The sequence below is a fragment of the Strix uralensis genome, chromosome 2 (assembly GCF_047716275.1).
Source record: "Strix uralensis isolate ZFMK-TIS-50842 chromosome 2, bStrUra1, whole genome shotgun sequence".
Lineage (NCBI taxonomy): Eukaryota > Metazoa > Chordata > Aves > Strigiformes > Strigidae > Strix > Strix uralensis.
Window position 1 is genome coordinate 106,559,925 of NC_133973.1, and position 17,237 is coordinate 106,577,161.

The 17,237-nt window shown below is 42.0% G+C and overlaps 2 long non-coding RNA genes across 3 annotated transcripts; both read left to right on the forward strand.

The window, feature by feature from the left end:
* The first annotated feature begins 3,866 nt into the window (after positions 1–3,866).
* LOC141940231 (uncharacterized) lies at positions 3,867–7,119 on the forward strand. 2 transcript variants are annotated; one of them, XR_012627927.1, is made up of 4 exons: positions 3,867–4,054; positions 5,984–6,058; positions 6,162–6,299; positions 6,878–7,119. It is a non-coding gene; the product is annotated as an uncharacterized LOC141940231 (long non-coding RNA). The 2 variants fall into 2 exon arrangements; XR_012627926.1 differs by lacking the exon at positions 6,878–7,119 and having other exon boundaries at positions 6,162–6,377.
* A 1,087-nt stretch (positions 7,120–8,206) lies between these two features.
* Positions 8,207–15,701, forward strand: LOC141940232 (uncharacterized). Its single transcript, XR_012627928.1, has 2 exons — positions 8,207–8,675; positions 15,365–15,701. It is a non-coding gene; the product is annotated as an uncharacterized LOC141940232 (long non-coding RNA).
* Positions 15,702–17,237: the final 1,536 nt, after the last annotated feature.

The following is a 17,237-nucleotide window of genomic DNA, read 5'->3' on the forward strand; positions in this document are numbered from 1 at the left end:
CCTTTTGCTGTGAAAGCTGAGGTCTTAGCCTGAACACCCCTCTTCGTTCTGAAGAAGGGTCTTTGGAGCAGTGTGCACTAGGGAATACACATCCCTCTTTCATAAAGCACACATGTGGAGAAGGAACAGCAGTTAGAGCAGGTAGAGGTGCAGGATGCAATGCTGAGAGATGAGCAAAGTTTCTCCACAGCCATTGCCCCTAATGCCCAGAAATCCCAGAACTGATCTCCACGACCATTTTTTCCTACACAAAAAGAATAAGGCATCTGCATGAGGAGTATCAGAAGAAGTTAAATTCAGCTTTTTCTCTCATCTCATGAGGTCCAAGGCAGGGGAGAAGCCTCTTAGGATTTTCCCCCACATTTCTGCCACCCCATTGAAACCAATAGCTCTCCTCATGCACAGCAACAGGGGTTGGTGTCTTCTCCACTCACTGTCACTCACCCTCAAGCATGACCTCTTCATGCTGAAAGACAAGTCAGCTTCTCCATTTTTCTCTCATTCATGTCCTGCTTTTCTCATCTTCCTACCCAGTTCATCTCATGCAAAGACTTCCTGCCATGGCATTGCAGACATGCATTTATGCAGGATCCTTACAGAGCACCAGCACACAACGAATCTAGTTCAACTATCCATCATCAACATCTGGCCACTCTGTGGGGTTAGTCTCATCCTGGCACATCTTGGACTTGTGTCAATACCATCAGCTCCTGTTTCTCTACAGCCTATAAAAATTAAATCAGACAGAAAAGATCATCAGCCTGAGGAGTTTACAGACCACTTCAAGGAGTAGAAGGTGAAACAAAGCATCTGAGGGACGGAGCAGAAATGCTGCAGAAAACAACACATGTCGATTCAATAAATAAATGGGTTTTGATACACACAGGCATCCTGACAGCAGTAGATAGCACCAAAGGAGCCAAAACAAGAAATTATTCTCACCATTGTAAACAGATGAGCTCACTCCACACAGGAACAAGGGCAGAATGGTGGGAAAGCTGGTCATATGACAACAATGGGCAGGAGTTAGGAGGAACAGGAAGAGGATGGAGAAGATAGAGACAGGCATGATGGTGGTGAAACTCTCAAGACAGTTGCTTTCAAGAAGGTATGCAAGGAAGGGAATGTCTAGACTAGGCTTATCCCACAGAAAAAATATTTAATCCACAAAGTCAGTGTCCTGTATGGCTGTAAGTGCTAATAGTTACTGCATTACCTCACAGAAAGTGGTGATGGTGTGACACCGTCTGTCATCTTAATTACTAACCAGGTACTACTGGTTTCATTGCCACAGGGGGAAGAGACAAAGGTTTGTGATTGGAGCATTAAAGATGTCCATGTTCATTTGCCTCACCATGAGATAGCCACTGTGTTTGCCAGAAGGATGTAGACTTCTCCCTGTCCTCTCAGCTTATTACAAGCCCATCCCAGGGAGAGGGCACAACACATCTCCCAATGATGTCCATGAACTCACTGAGAGATCCCACAGTTCCCAGCAGCTTTATACGCTGCAGTCCCAGGAAACTCCCTAACCCAAGGAGCCACACCAGCAGAAAGCAAATGTATGCCATCTTGGAAGAGGGCAGGAGGCAGCATATCCCACACACTGGTCAGCACACCCATGGATGAGCCTTCCACAAGGAAAACTATCTGTCTGAGCAAGCATTGTCTGAACGGAGCATTTACTATTGTCACAGATGAACTATTTGAGACCGTTATGATTAGCAGCAATACAAGATTTATTAATGGTGTGAGGTTGATCAAAAGGTTGAATTTTATGAGCACTTAGTGATTGACCAATTTGAAGATTAATAAGGTGATTTGGTAGAATATATTATAATTAAAACAGCAACTTAGTTACAGAATCAAGAATGACAAGATTCACACTAACTTACTACAAGGTACCCTAAATCAAAGTATATATATATGCACATATGTATAAACACAAAGCATACACACACATACAGAAATATTTGGATCCAGTGAAAAATGTAGACACCCACACTCATGAAGGCAAATGTGCATATTCAAGCACATAGATAGGTAGAGAGGTGGATGGAAGACACTAGCCTATGGTTAAAATTTCCCTCTTCTCAAGTTTAGAGTAAATATTCACAATGCATTGACATTCTTCAACAGGTAATAACTGAGTCTCGAGAAGTCTGACTTCACCCTGGACCTTCATCAGTTTTGTTGACAGACGGTCTTTAAACCTCAAGGAGTCTATGCCTGAGAGGCATCCCAGCTTAGGGGAGATGCTGGTCACAGCCCAGTGCGATCCAGGAGAGTTCAAATTCCTTACACCATTTATAGGGTCCGAGATAATAGATTTTCATCAGGTACTTTTCCATTTCAGCTCATCTTGGATGATGAAATACTCTAATACTTTCCACCAGTTGCACAGGCCCAGAACTTGCTAGATTGTGAAGTTCTGGTATCACCCACTTTGGGCCACAACCCAGGTACAGATATACTGGGCTGCCAGGAGGTGATTGATTGTCATTACTGTTCCCAAGCAGTAGGGGAGGCAGGAGCCAGGTGTGTTAAGGGGGTGCCTTAATGCTCTGGTCCCTGCCTTTCCCAATCCATCTTAGGTTGGTATGAGGCCTGGGGAGGGGGGAATCACACCAAGGACCGAGTGGCCCAAGAGCTGGGGGGAGTTGTACCACCACAACTACCTCCACTGCAAAGCCTTACTATACCATTTGCTCAGGCATAATGGAAATGCTCAAAATGGAAAAGTTGGCGGAGCAGCAGAGCTAGCAGGGAATTATCCATCAGTACACATTAAAATTGAATGATCGAGTAAAAAGCTTCCCTCTTCCAATGAGAAAATAATGATGGATAGTCAGAGGAAAAATGAGTAAGAAGAGAGGAAAGAAATTTTCAGTCCCTTCTGCAGCTCAGTAGTCATAATCCTTCCATTAATTTTAGTTATAGAGAGATGATGTATTAATTAGGTTTTTGCCCAAGGCATGTCACTTTAATTAAAGATCTATTCAAACTAGGAAAACAGGAAAATGGTTTATTTTCTTTCCTAATTCCTCAGTAAGAGCTGAATATTTTCTTAACATCATTTCAAAGAATAAAAACCAGTTCTTATTAGGACTGAAGTCTAAAACCCTTAATGAGGTACGGAAATTAAATTAAAGCACAGACTTGTATAATACACGGTTTACAAAAATTAGTCACATATTAGACTGAGAAACTATCAGCTTGTTTAAATAGTTATATATTTTATATTTGACATGAGACAAAATCCCCCACAGTATTTGAATATTGCAGTGCTTTCTGTGAGCATTCGCATGCAGAATTGCATAATGATTGGTGCCGTATAAATGCTTCCAGAAGGGTCTGACCTGCTTCAAAATAGCAACAAGACAGCCTGCCAGGTAGAAGTAAGGTTCAAATTGCTGGGATATGACTCAGCTGGTTCATTCCTACTGCCCTTGGCTATAAATACAAAAGCAGTGGAGGGATCCATTTCACATCCAGATCGTAGGTGCTTGAATTAACCCCCTAAAATAAGTGCCAGAGCTCCCCACCTAAAGCACAGAGGATAAGGCAGGTGTCCTCAAAGGTCTTCAGAGGAAGAGGAGTCTTCATGTCCATGTCTGTCTTATCCAGCACTGACATCAGGCAGAGGTAATATCCATCTGGATTTCCTCAAATTAAAATAGTGCTTGACCTTTGGGGCTTTGCCAATCCGTTTGCAAGAGTACTTTGGTATAATCTCTGGCATACAGAGAGCAGACTGTGTCTGCACAAGTGGCCTGCCTGAGAAGGTTATTCCTGCCTCCGTTGCTCTATTTACCTTGAGATACTGTTAAACATCCAGAAGTTACCCGTGGGGAGGGGAGAGCAAGGCCCCTGTTTAGGGGAATGTAATTACAACTACGGCAATATGTGCAAAAGGTATCCAAAAGCCAGACTGATTCAGGAGCTGCTGATAAGTTTTTATTTTATGAACTAGGAAGACTACTTTGTCCTCCTTCAATTTTACATAGCACCCTGTGTAATGGAACCAGGAATCCTATGGGGACGTCCACATGAGGTAAGTGGTAAAGTCCTGAACATGAACTTTCACAAGAAGTCTTTAGTTCATTTTCAACAGACTTCCACTGGAAGGAACATGCAAAAACTTTAAATAGAAAATAAATGTACTTTCTGGGTGTTCTGTTCCCAGGGAAAAAAAAAAGGGGGGGGAAAAAAAGAAAAAATGAGACTAAATGTAGAAATATGACAGTCACTTGTTAGAATCTTCATAATGAAAGCTGAAGAGAGCCTATCCAAGGAGACTGGTTACAATGTGTATGATAAATTGCATCTTTTCATACTTTGCTTTTATTCTTGTAGTCTGACATCACTCATTTGGCCCTAGCCATTCATGCCTTTCAAAAGGCAGTTTGAGTGTGTTTATTCCTGAGCAGGGGGACTTCAGTAAAGTTCATGAAAAAGAAACTAATATAGTGGCTTGAGCCTTTTGGATCGCTTAATCAAATCTGTTCTTGCAAGCTGTGCATGAAAAAGACTGGCAGCTCAAGGCTTATAAAGAAGATGAATACATTTTGCCACAACACATCAACCACTGACATTTTTCCCATGCATTTATCAGTAGGGAAGTTGCACAAAATCTTTATGTTTGTCAGTCTTATTAAACCAGCTAACAAAGAAGGTCACTTGTTAGCAATGCATATGAGCTCTGAAACATTCCATCTCTTTCTCCAGCCATTGCAATATTATGAATTTGTGTAGGAAATTTCCTTCTGAAGAATTTCATATATATAAAAATGCTTGTTCTCAGTAGTGTTAACCATATGCTATTGTGCAAAGAAAAGACCAAGCAATGCCTTTTTTCTCATGAATTTATTGTATAAAGGCATTGTATGTGTGTTTGATGCATATAATGGCACAATGTCACATCTCTACTGTTAATTATGTCTGACTCCGTTGGGGTAGAGCACAGGAGCCCAGCCTGTGCCTATCAAGTTAACCAGGGCTGTCCCTATTCTTTCTCTTTTTTGGCTTTCTTCCCTTTCTCTGGCCTTCTGACTTCCCAGATTGGTAAGCAAGAAATCAACCTCAACCTCTCAGCACTGCTCTCATCTCTCTGACTCCAGGACTAACTGGTCTGACAGCAAGACTCTTCTGCTATTCTTCATCCTTATTCTCTCAACTACATAACACAAATAATCAATAATGAAGAATAATACAATGAGACCTCAATAGCATTTTGCATATATCTTCAGTTAAATGAAGGAGAACAACTGAGAGTAATGCACATGTAGGACATGTTGTTGAGCTCTGACTAGGCAGGGACAGCCTGGAGTTTTCTCAGGGAAGGTTTGAATCCTGCTGGAGGTTCCCTGAGAGGAGCATGGAGCCTTTCTTGGGAGCACCTGGGAGAGGAGGGCTCATGACCTGTCCTTCAGGCAGCAAGCCAGGGAGAATGCACAGGTGGGCAGAGGCACCACTGATATTCCAAAGCAGAAAAGGTTAGGAACCAATAAAAGGACCTGCAGAGTTCCTCATGGAAAATTGATAAAGGGCTCTTGTGGGAAGAGATACGGTGGTTGTGCGACAAGCAGAAAATGAGAAGAGTTCTCACATGGTCAAAAATGGCAGAACAAGAGATACTTGAGCAGCTGTATGGTGCCTGGGGCAAATGGCTGGGAGGCAAAACATGGCCACTACTAGCATAAAAACAGGTACAAAGTGCAGATGTGAAAAAAGATAAACTAGTATTTATGTATATATCCTGAAGAGCTGCTTTCTAAAATCTCTTGGTAGCATACAAGCATGCAGATGCAATACTTCACTAGGGTTACAAGAGATATTGCACCTATCTGGGATTACAGTGGGAACTCATACCTATGTGGCTTCGCCCAAAACAGCTCAGTAGCCATTTCCAGTGTTTCAGAAAGTGCCGTAAGACTACCATGGCTTTGCTGTAAGAGTGCTGTTTGATGTGTCATCTTTCCAGAAGCAGAAAGGACCTGGCCAGCATGACAGGACATCAGTTAAATGCAAACCCAGAAGAGCTGTTCTTCACAACAAGGTGAACACATAGGGTGGTATTCAGCAGCTTCAGCAGCTTCAGAGAGGATTTACCCACCTTACTCACAAAATCGTTGTATTTGTCCTCTGGTATAATTTGGTAGGTGATCAACGTCAGTGAAAACCCAAGAAGATACCATGAGAAGAAGCATGTGAGCACTTGAAATGGAGACAGCTCTGAATCAAAAAAGCTAAAGCATCTTCATTTGAATGACTTTAATCACAGAGCCTCAGCAGATGTGGTGAGAAATGGGTGAATTTCACATTGGAAGGTTTTCTTTTTCAAAGCTGATAGATCAAAAAAGTGTGGAATTGTCTTATATGGAGTCTCTTGCATTCTTTTTTGTTCTAAAAGCAACATCCTTTTGAAACATCTCTCTTGGCAATGATTAAATGCAAGGAATTGTATAGTCAGGGATGTAATTTTGCTCTCTGAAAAAGTTACAGGGAAGAGGAAGAAAGATAACTCTTCTTTTTTGCTTAGAATGTCTTTTTAAAAAAATATCTACTACGTATAATGAAAAATCCCTTCTACAGAATAGCACAATAGTCCCAGAGATAATAGTGCTTCCCTCTTAGGTTAATCAAACCAGGAATGCTCCCTACTGAATGAGATATAGCAGAAGTGTGCATAGGATTTTGTCAGTTATTTGCAGAAATGACAGGGTCATATACTTGAACATGACCTCATTACATGGATGTCTTGGGGTTATGATAAGAGATAGATTGCCTGCTAGAAACAACACAATACATTAAAACTGCTTTTTTTACTGGGCACTGTTCATGACTATATATAATCAAAGCTTCTTCTTCCCACCAGATTTGCAAGAATACTTCACTTCAGATGTACAATTTGTAAAGCGTTTGGGGTCCAGAATCAAACTAGCTACCTGTTCTCAAAATAGTTACCATCTATACCTGTACCTAGTAAGACACAGTTCTTCATTTACCACCTCTGAACACTCTGTGTGGGACTAAAAGAAATGAAAGACCTGACACAACCTGCAGCATTTTTTCTCTAGTAACTCAGAGGATGGGAGTTTTATGGGAGAGATGTGCAAAATTTTCAAGAGCAAGTAATTATCACAGCTGTCTCAGTTCTTTGTGGCCAACTTGAGACATTTCTTACATCTCTGATGTGAACATTTTGCTTTAAAAGTCAGTCTCTCCAGTGGGTCACAGGTAGGAAATCTAACTCATGCAACTGAAATAGCTGCTGAATAGCAATTGTTGCTGTCCTGCGTGCTTGACCACGTTTATGAAGAGGAGATGACCAGTCTCAACAGTACAAAGAATTTTTTTTGAAGAATAATCAGTGAAGGAAAAGATTAAGATCAGTCATGTCTGATATGAAATTGATGTTGACCATGCTTTGAGAAGGAGGTTGGAATAAAGGCCCCCTGAAGTCCCTTCCAGTCTGCATCATCAGTGATCCTGTGCATAGTTCCTAATGATACCTCTGCTCAACTCACATGACTATGAGGCACAGAACAAAGGAAATTAACCTCAAATCAGTTCAGAACATCAACTCATGCTAGGCACAGGGCTTGCCAGTGCACTTCTGTGCAAATGGAGAACTGGAGGGAAATGGATGAGGCTAATTAAGCCAGGCTGAGGGAAAGGACACAGAGCTCTCAGCACTTGGAATATATCTCCAAGGGTTAGATCAACTTGCAGCATGAGTCCCCTGACTGACAAAAAGGTCAAGGGAGAGATGGGAGAGAAGGGAGACTGCCCTAGACACTGCTTCAAACTCTGATGCTGGTTGACACCTACCTCTAGGTTTCCTTGTGAAGGGCAGGTGCTTTGTTTTAATATGGCACTGCTTAGTGATCTGCAGTACTGACCTTCCTGAAAAGAAGAGTGAATTGCATTTCAGTAGCAACTGAATATAAATACAAAATAATAAAGATGCTTTTATGTGAACACAAACCATCTCCCTGAACAAAAAACATGATTCCACAAAATTGGTATGGTTTTATTGTGGACTTCATGCTGTTCTTCTACTTCAAGCTCTATTGTACTTGTTTAAGTTTGATCCACTGAAGAGTAAATACGTGTTTTAAGTGAGATAGATATTAAAGTAATGATTCTTAAACAACAAAGTAGCTTCTGATTTGGTTTCAGGCAATCTGAGAAGGATGAACCTCTGTGAATACTGCTGGTGAGAAAACTTTCAAAATGAAATAACTGAAAACAAACTAGCTGGTCTGGCTCACTGGTATGCCAGAGGTGGCCTGAGGAAAACTGTTGTAGGGGTTTTTTTTAAATATTTCTATAGGGTTCTTTTGGACCATCCAGAATAGTTAAAAAAACCCCAAACTTTGAATGACTTCTTTTATTTTAGTAAATCTGTCTTTGTGCCTGGACTATAAAGGATGGATGCACTGCTCTGCTATGCCAGAGAATGCAGAAAGGACACATGAACAGCTTTCAGGAAGGATGGAAACAAACATCTGAGGCTGGAGCCCACCAAGTAATACAGGTGCTCTGTGTGTGCAAAGTGAAGCACTGATTTGCAATCCTGAAGGCTTCCACAAAAGAAGTTCAAAGTGAATCACAGAAGATTAGAAAAATCTTAAGAAAAAATTCGGAGGTGTCATAAAAACTTCTGAGAGGTATGCATGTCGGTTATTAAAGTATTACTTTTCTTTCTGTCATTAAAACCTTGAGAAGAAAACCAGGGAAATCAAGCTATGCTGAGTGATTGTCAGTAGCAGCTGTATTGCTCCAGAGCAGGGAAACAAGTGTGCACCTCTGCAACTGTCTCTCCTATCCCACTTTAAGGAACTGAGCTGCTGCCAGCAACTAAAAGTATAAAGGGTGTAGCAGGGTTATCTCAAGAAGACAGCTGCGGTGGAAAAGGTATAGGGCTTGCAAAAAGTTTGAGGAATACTAGTTTATACCACCAAACTCATTTGAATCCATACTTAGAAGTAGCAATGGATGCATCAACCAATATGCTTTGTCACCACAGGCAACAGACAGAAAGCTGGAAAAGGAATTAGGTCTTGTATTTTCTTTGCTGCCTTCTTGCTGTTCTTCTTCTGGATTATTATTAGATTTATGTTAGGAGAGTCCATTTTAAGTGTGGGTTGTCTAGAGAGTCCAATCTGCCCTTAAACTGGTCTGGTAGCAATCAGAGTTCAGTGGTTGCTAGTGAAGTGAATCTCCCATGAGGACATTCTTTTCTGATATCTTTTTCCAGCACCTTTTTGAAAGGATTCCAGAATGGTACCTGGGATTCCAGCGTGGGTCTGACTGATCAAGCAATGGTAGTGACATGTCTCAATTTGCTGGTGATGTCAAGGGATGACTTCAGTTTTCATCCCTCTACTTGCCCACGGAGCAGGATGGCTAAAGCCAGACTGTTTCTTTCCTAGAACAAAATGAAACATATTCTTAAAGTGTTCCTTACTTTTTTTAAAAATTAGTATTCACTATGCTACTCTAGTAACTTTTAAAAAAAGGCATTAAAAATAGAAAGAAAACTTGTGGTTTCTAAAGTAGTCAAACTATGCCAGGGTGTACTGCATAGCAACATTTCAAAATGACGGCAGTCTGTAAAGGCTCGCGCATAGGACCTTGAGGACTCTTCCACCTCATCCTTAATTAGGGTCAAATCTTTACATCTGGCTGCAATAATGTCTGTCTTTTTTTTTTTCCTTTTCCTTAAAGACATGCTGTAAAAGCAGTCCATTTCCTCCTCCTCTCTTAAGCAGTGTTTCAGAGCAAATTGTAGCATGGTGCAGCTTTATAGGGCAGCAATTTCAGTGAGAAGTTTTACAACAGATGGAAACCATGAGCTCTTTCCCCTTTTCATTTCCTTATTTGGAGAGTTATGATTCTTGCTGTAAAATACAAAGAAAACAATAATTCAGTAGGATTTAGCCTTGTGCTGTCATGGTGACTGGGAAAAGGAAAGAGTAACAAAAGTCACCAAGGTAAAGAAATATACCATGTTTTTATAAAACAAACAAACAAACAAACAAGCTAAACAACTAAACCTCTGAGTAGTTTTAAGGGAAAAAAACCTTCCGATGTGGATGGGTCCAAAAAAACCAGACACATATGCAGTCACATGCCAGTCTGTAGCCATAAGAACACAGACAAAGTCAACACAAAGTAAATAAACCCAGAAACTATTTTCAGGATACGCTTCATTTCCTCAAGCGCCTGTTGCTGCCCTAAGGGAGAACAGCCAGGGAACATGCCGCAGTGTCCTGGGGAATTTCTGGCAAATAACACAGCAAAGGCAGCCCTGTGCAGGCTGCATTTTACCCCTCCTGTTTACCTGTGTCATGCTAGTATTTAATCAAAAAATTTTTGCCTTAGCCTCTTTTTTGCCTTAGAACACTCAGTTCACTCACTGCACACTCTCAATGGCATTCAGCTTATGAACAGAAGTCAACATGTTGGTCTCTTCTTGTTGCTCAGAGTTCACCCCTTGACACATAGCGCAGTATTTAAGCCCTTCCTCTGACTACGAAAATGTTTTTATGGACCCATCATTATCCCATTTGATTTGTTTGGGTTGCCAGGCTGAAATACAAGAATCAACCCATTTGATTTCTTTGCATGAAGCCTCTTTGTGTCAAGGGAGCATTTTTCCATTTCACAGGTGGGAGGAGAAGCGACAGGACAAGGCACTGAGGGACATTCACAAATTCCAGTTCCTCAGGTTGGGAGACCCAGAGTCGGATCTTTGAGTAGTTGGTATTAAATAGCACTTTACATGCACAGTCAGAGAAAAGCCATCTCCCACTGACCAGAGTTTCAGCTCTTAGCATACAGGCTCTGAGGCACAGTTCAGCTATCCAGAAAATAAGAAGCATGTGAGCAGGGAAATGCTCGACTAAAAAACATTCATGTGTTGCATCTCTGGCAGAGGCAGGGTCAGTATCCAGCTCTCCGAGGAAGCACTGGGGCTGTTCCTGCATGCTCCCTGCTTTGCCCATTGTACACCAGCCAATGTCTCCCACAAAATGCAGTTTATAGTCCTGTCTTTATGGGCTTTTCAGAAAGCAGTGCAGAGAACTCGTCTTCAAGGTTTTATATGTGAAATCCTGGAAAATACATATAAACCCTTCCCAGCTGACTTTCAATGAATGCAAATATCGAGTTCCCTGGTAGAATAAATGTTTAATGCACAGATAAAAGAAAAATGGGGAAACACTTCTCCTAACACTTGGAAAACATTGGAATAATTTGGAATAGCTCTATCTGGGTTCCTCATATAACATTAGCCTCAACCACTGTTACACAAACAGGTAGTTCTGGCATAACATTTCTTTTCTTTGGCAGACAAATATAAGCATCCTCTGTCTTTCAGTGGTGACTGCTCAGTTCTTAAAGTGAGACTATGTACCCTGAACTGTTTAGAGATGGAAAGGATCTTAATGTCCATCCTGAAGATACTTCAAAGGCCTCTCAGCACAGACATTTGTCACCTCTGTGTCCAGCAGTCTCCCAGTGCTTGAGTGTCCAGAGAAGGGCAACGAAGCTGGTGAAGGGTCTGGAGGACAGGTCTTACGAGGAGCGGCTGAGGGAACTGGGGTTGTTTAGTCTGGAGAAGAGGAGGCTGAGGGGAGAACTCATCACCCTCTACAGCCACCTGAAAGGAGGTTGCAGAGAGCTGGGGATGAGTCTCTTTAACCAAGTAATAAGTGATAGGACAAGAAGGAATGGCCTCAAGTTGCGCCAGGGAAGGTTTAGACTGGATATTAGGAAGTATTTCTTTACAGAACGGGTTGTTAGGCATTGGAATGGGCTGCCCAGAGAGGTGGTGGAGTCCCCATCCCTGGAGGTGTTCAAGAGGTGGGTTGACATAGTGCTTAGGGATCTGATGTAGTTGGGAACTGTCAGTGTTAGGTTAATGGTTGGACTAGGTGATCTTTCAAGGTCCTTTCCAACCTAGATGATTCTGTGATTCTGTGAGTTAAAAGGACGTGTCAGGTGGTTACACTGCTCCAATAACACAAAATTTTTGTCTTGCCTTGGCAACTGTGGGACAGTGGAGGCTTTGCCTGGACCTCAGTGTAGTTTTAAGCTGTGCAGATATCCTGGGATTTGCATGCTGTAGTAGATGACTTAATTGTTCATCCATTTCTGTGAATAATACATGAGTGAAAGACACTTGAGGCTCCTTGTGACATAATGAAAATACATCCATTATAGCCTGCTGATTGATTCTTGAATTTCAGCCTGGCAACCCAGACAAACAAGGTAAACATTGCAAAAACAAAACCAGAGCTTATCAGTTGGCACTCCTCCACTACCCGCCTCCTCGAAACAGTGCTGACATTTATGATTATTGCTGCAAGTCTCTCTCAAAGCCCTCATCCTGAGTTACTATGTAGACTTTTGAATGCTTTCAGTGATGTCTTATTATTCACAGAATTTATTACTAAATAACATCCTCAAATGCCATTGTATGAACTTTGCATTTAAAAGCATCTATTTATTCAGTCCAACAGCCCACTTGAGTACATAACATCACCTCTCTTCCCATGTTTGCAACACAAGAGACACAGGAGAGTCACTTTGAACTGTCAGCCTTGGATTTCCATGGCTGCTGTAGAGTCCTAATGTGAAAGCAGGGAATTGTATAATTCATGACCACGAGCTGTCTCCATTTGGAATTTTCTCCCAGTGACACTACTCAGACAACAATGCAAAAGGCAAAGCAGTTGCTGTTGTAAGAGCCTCATCTCCAGGCTAAATGCAGAAGGTGCAGATCTCCCTTACCCCTCAATGAAGCCATGCTGAGAGTGCTCAGGTCCTTCAATGAGACATCTACCCCACAGGCCCATTGTCCAAAGAAAGAGACCCACTTTCTAGGCATGTAGTGTGGCTTTTCTGACCACTCCACACTGATTGTGTTCTTTGGCAGGGTTGGTATCTAAAGCTGCACGTTGTAAATCAAACCATGCTACATGGACAGTAAATGAAAAATATCACTCTGAGTAATAGGTCAGTGAGTCCACACAGCACGCTGTAAACTAAACATGGTTTTATAATCCTTTTGAGTTGTCATTGTGTAATATGTCTCTGTTTTGAAGGCATGGTCACGCAGATGTTTTCAAGCACAAGATGCTGAGAAGCTCTGGGGACTACATCAATGTGTCATTAGCTACATTCATCTTACTTTTCAATGGCAAAATTTCTCTCTGTGTAAGTGCTCAAAGCAGGCCAGCGTGTGGTCACTTGCTGTACCATCACTATCCACAGCCAGGTTGCTGCTTTTCAGGCAAATATTCTTGCCATGGGATGTGGCTGGTGCTCTCTGCTCAGAGGGAGCTCAGTACTTGGGGAAGACAAGAGTTGCCTTGCAAGCCTGAGCAACCAGCAAAGGGCACAGGAGCTGCAAATGCAGAAGAACCTCCCAGCTCCAGCTCCTTCCTGACCCCAGCAGGTACCTGTGACAGGGTCAGTATCTCCAAGCAGCTGTCAGCAGTATCTTCCTAATGTGCAAGGGTCCAGCTTGCAGTCATATAAGACAATAGCTCTTGCTCAGACCCATGGCAACTCTGAAGCCAAACCCTCATTCCAGCACTGTACCCTGTACCATATTCTGTGTCTTCTTAGTTGTCCTGTCCTATCCCCTTAGGACTGAGAACTCTCAGGTTTTGGGTTAAACATCCTGATGGATGCGGATGTTGAGGAAGGTCTGGACTTGGTTGAGAACACAGGAGAGAGATCTCCTGAAGGCACCTTTAGTCTCCTGCTATCACAGGTCTCCATCTCCTGAAATCTCTGTATAGTTGCAACATTATCAGCTTTTGGAGCCAGCCTTTTCCATGGGGTAAATGACTAGCCTTGAGTGGTTTAGTTATTGTTGTCTGCAAGGTTTAGTAAAAATGAGAAAGGGACAACATAAGTTCAAGCCTTTTCAGATTAAAGATGACTTAGAAACCATGTCTCTTATTTCCTGAGCAGGAACCTAAATAAGTTACTAAAAAGTATTTAATATTTTCTCACACCATCTCTTCTAAAGAGGAGAGAAGGCCCCAGCTTACAGATATCAAAGAGATGGTATAAATACCACAGTAGCAGGTAGACAGTTATTTCAGGAATACTTTCAGTTCTTTCTCATTTCCCCACTCAGACTGATGAAGAATGCTAATCCTGCTTTGAGGCACCCAGCTCTCCCTCCTTCACTGGTTAGGTGTCACTCAGCCTTGTGAATTCTCCTCCTGGAGACAGCAGCTCTGTTCTGGGCACTCCAGCACTTGAATATCACACTACCAAAGTCCGCTTTTCACACCTTTCTTCAAACAGCCACAGGAACAGAGTTTTATTTTTGATGCTAAAGATGCTCCCCAGGCTTCTGGCTTGAAGCATGTTGGCAAGGTCTACCAACCATCGTGCTACAGGAATGCCAGTATAGAAGATAAAAATTCATGAAGTGTCTGAGAACTAGAAAAGACTCTGCTTTAAAAGGAAATAAAGAAGTCTTTGGTCTATTCTTCTGGTCTAGAAGAATAACCTTAGCTCTCCTGAATGAGTGTGTGCTTGTTGCATTTTTTTAAAAAAATGCAGATTTTAGACATTATTTCCAGCTGTCAGGAAAATAATATTGTAAATGCAAGACTTTGCTGAACATAAATGGGGCAGACGGCAGAAGGAGGTAGAGGAAGGATGAAAGGGAGGAAAAGATAAAGAGTAGAAGTGAACATGATGTCTTCTTGTCCTGGATGCAGAAGGCTTCATGCATAAGCACTCACATGGACATGTATTGCAGCAAAAAGCTGTTTTCCAGCTCTGGCAAACCCAACATCTAATGCAGTCTCACCTCTAAAACAATCCAACCCTGCTGGACTGTCCACAGCACCTTTGCACTTCTCCACAGACACAAATGGCCCATAATCTGGGAGATCTAGCCCCAGTGGAGAGAGTAGATTGAAGGCAGAAGAATGGTATTGCAGAAGCCCCTCTTCACCTTGCAGCTTGAACAGGGTGTAGGGAAGGGTCTCCACTGTGCTCAAGGCTCTTTGGATGCCATCACAGTTCCTCAGTTGAACTGATACCAGCCACAGGTTCCCAAATGAAAGGCAGCTGGGTGGGGGAAAGCCAACTGCAGCAACTGCAGCATTCCTCCTCCTTTTCCAGCTTCACCCACCACAGATGCTGGGGATCTTTGCCCACAGCCACCTCCTCCCCAGCAGGTTCAGCACTGACCCACAGACTCAGCATGCTGGATGCATAGGTCTCTTTCAAACTACTTCTCTTTTAATAGCAAGGCATCAGAATATTTCATGCACTATTAAGTGAGTGATCTTTTTTTTTCTCCTCCTGTCAAACCTAGATGGTATCTGGAAAAACTCAGAGGAATGAAGGTTCACATACAAGAAATTATCAAGACTCATAGGGTGATAACAGCAATCCTGAGGAGTTTGGGTGAGTGCTTTTCCACAGAGATTGAGGTACCTGGTCCTTTCTTCCTCTGAGCAGAGGGATTTAGCAAGAAGAAGGCTTTGCTAATTTGATTGTATCTCTGCACGTTGCACCAGGAAAGGCACTAAGTTTGAACACTAAAGTGAAACTCAACACTCTCATCCAGCAGCAGCTTTTCCTTGAAGGTCTACCCATTCCTGTAACAATAACCTTTAATAAATGTAGCAATTAAGCAAGGAAGCACCTAATATGTTCATTTGATCTCCCTTTCTCCCTTGTGCTGTGTTGCAGCCATAGCTGCACATTTCCTAATGATTCCTTACTTATGCCTTATTTCTTAATAATGCTGTCTCTATGCCATGTTTTCAGTTTTCATTAATTTCCTTCCTTTCTCCAAGGGAAGTTACATTCCCACTGCCTCTTTCCAAAGCATGCATTGGGTTATTGTGCCCATAATTTCATTTTGCGCTAGTTCTTTCAGCGCATAATCCACAGTCCCCTTGGAATGGAAGATCCATAGTTCTTTGAACCATGTCATTTAGCTATTACTTGGCTGCGCTTAAAGAAAAAATCACAGTCCTAAGGAGCACACAACCTCACAGTCCTAACCTTATACCATGTAGTATTTCATTGCATTATTAATAAATAATGACTTTGTGCAGTGTAGTCAGGAGCAGAGCTGTATAGATAATAGTGGGATGTGCCACAATGGTGCAGCAAGGTTTCAGCACCGAGACCCTTAGAAAAACCTTAAAGAGGTGAACTGTCACTTTGTCTATGGACAAAACTGGTGCTGAGGAGAATAGCAGGAGTTCTAGGAAACGAGAAAATAGGAAAGGTGATGAATTAAAATTAATTCATTTAACCATATAGGAATTTTGTCCCCCATGTTTGACTGATTTTTTCTTTCCCAGAAACCAGAGATTTCTCATTTTTTTTAATTAATTTTGCATGTTTTACCGCTTGAGTGAAAATTACATTGACTTTACATACAGAACCCCAGAAACGCTATGTGCTGTGAAACTCTAGCATAGCAGGGTAGAAATTCTCCAGTAATGCTAAGCGCATTAAAAATGGAGTTTTTACTGAACAAAACATGAAAAATGAATAATGTAGTCTGCACAGTACTCCTTGTGTTATTAATTTGATGGTAAGTTTAATTAACTTAATATTGCCCTAAATTTTAATTTTCCTTCTGCTGCAGAATCTCAGGCTAGAAATGTCAAAAGGCATTGCAGAAGTTTTAGAGAAATCACTGGGTATAGGTGTGGGTGGAGAGGAGGCAACTGGAGTTATTGGGGACATAAGGCACAGCTGACTGTGAAGGAAAGTGGAGCACAAACTTTGGTACCTGGGTCTTCCAAAATCAACAGTAATTAAACAACATGCAATGCTAATGCTGGGAGGTAAAAAAAAAAACCACAGAATTTATTTCTTCCACCAGCTGGGGTAAGCTGAGGTAGGTTGGGAGGATATGGAGTGCCCCATGAGCCTATGCTTAAGGAGGGTTGCCAGCTGAGATGTATGTCAATGGGGTCACATAATGATTATTGTTCCAATGCAAATTTACATTTCTAAGCCCAATTCGGTGGCTGACTCATTGCAAAGTCCATAAAGCTGACAGGTGTCAGCAGGCAGCATGAAGGGTGGTTTTTATGAGGAGAATCTCCAGAAGAAAGCATGCTCTAGCAACAAGGACCATCATTAATAAAATGGTCTCTTCCTGGTTGCTTGGATGTGAGTGTCCCCCTGGTGTGGCCTCTGAGCTCTCAGCAATGGGGAAG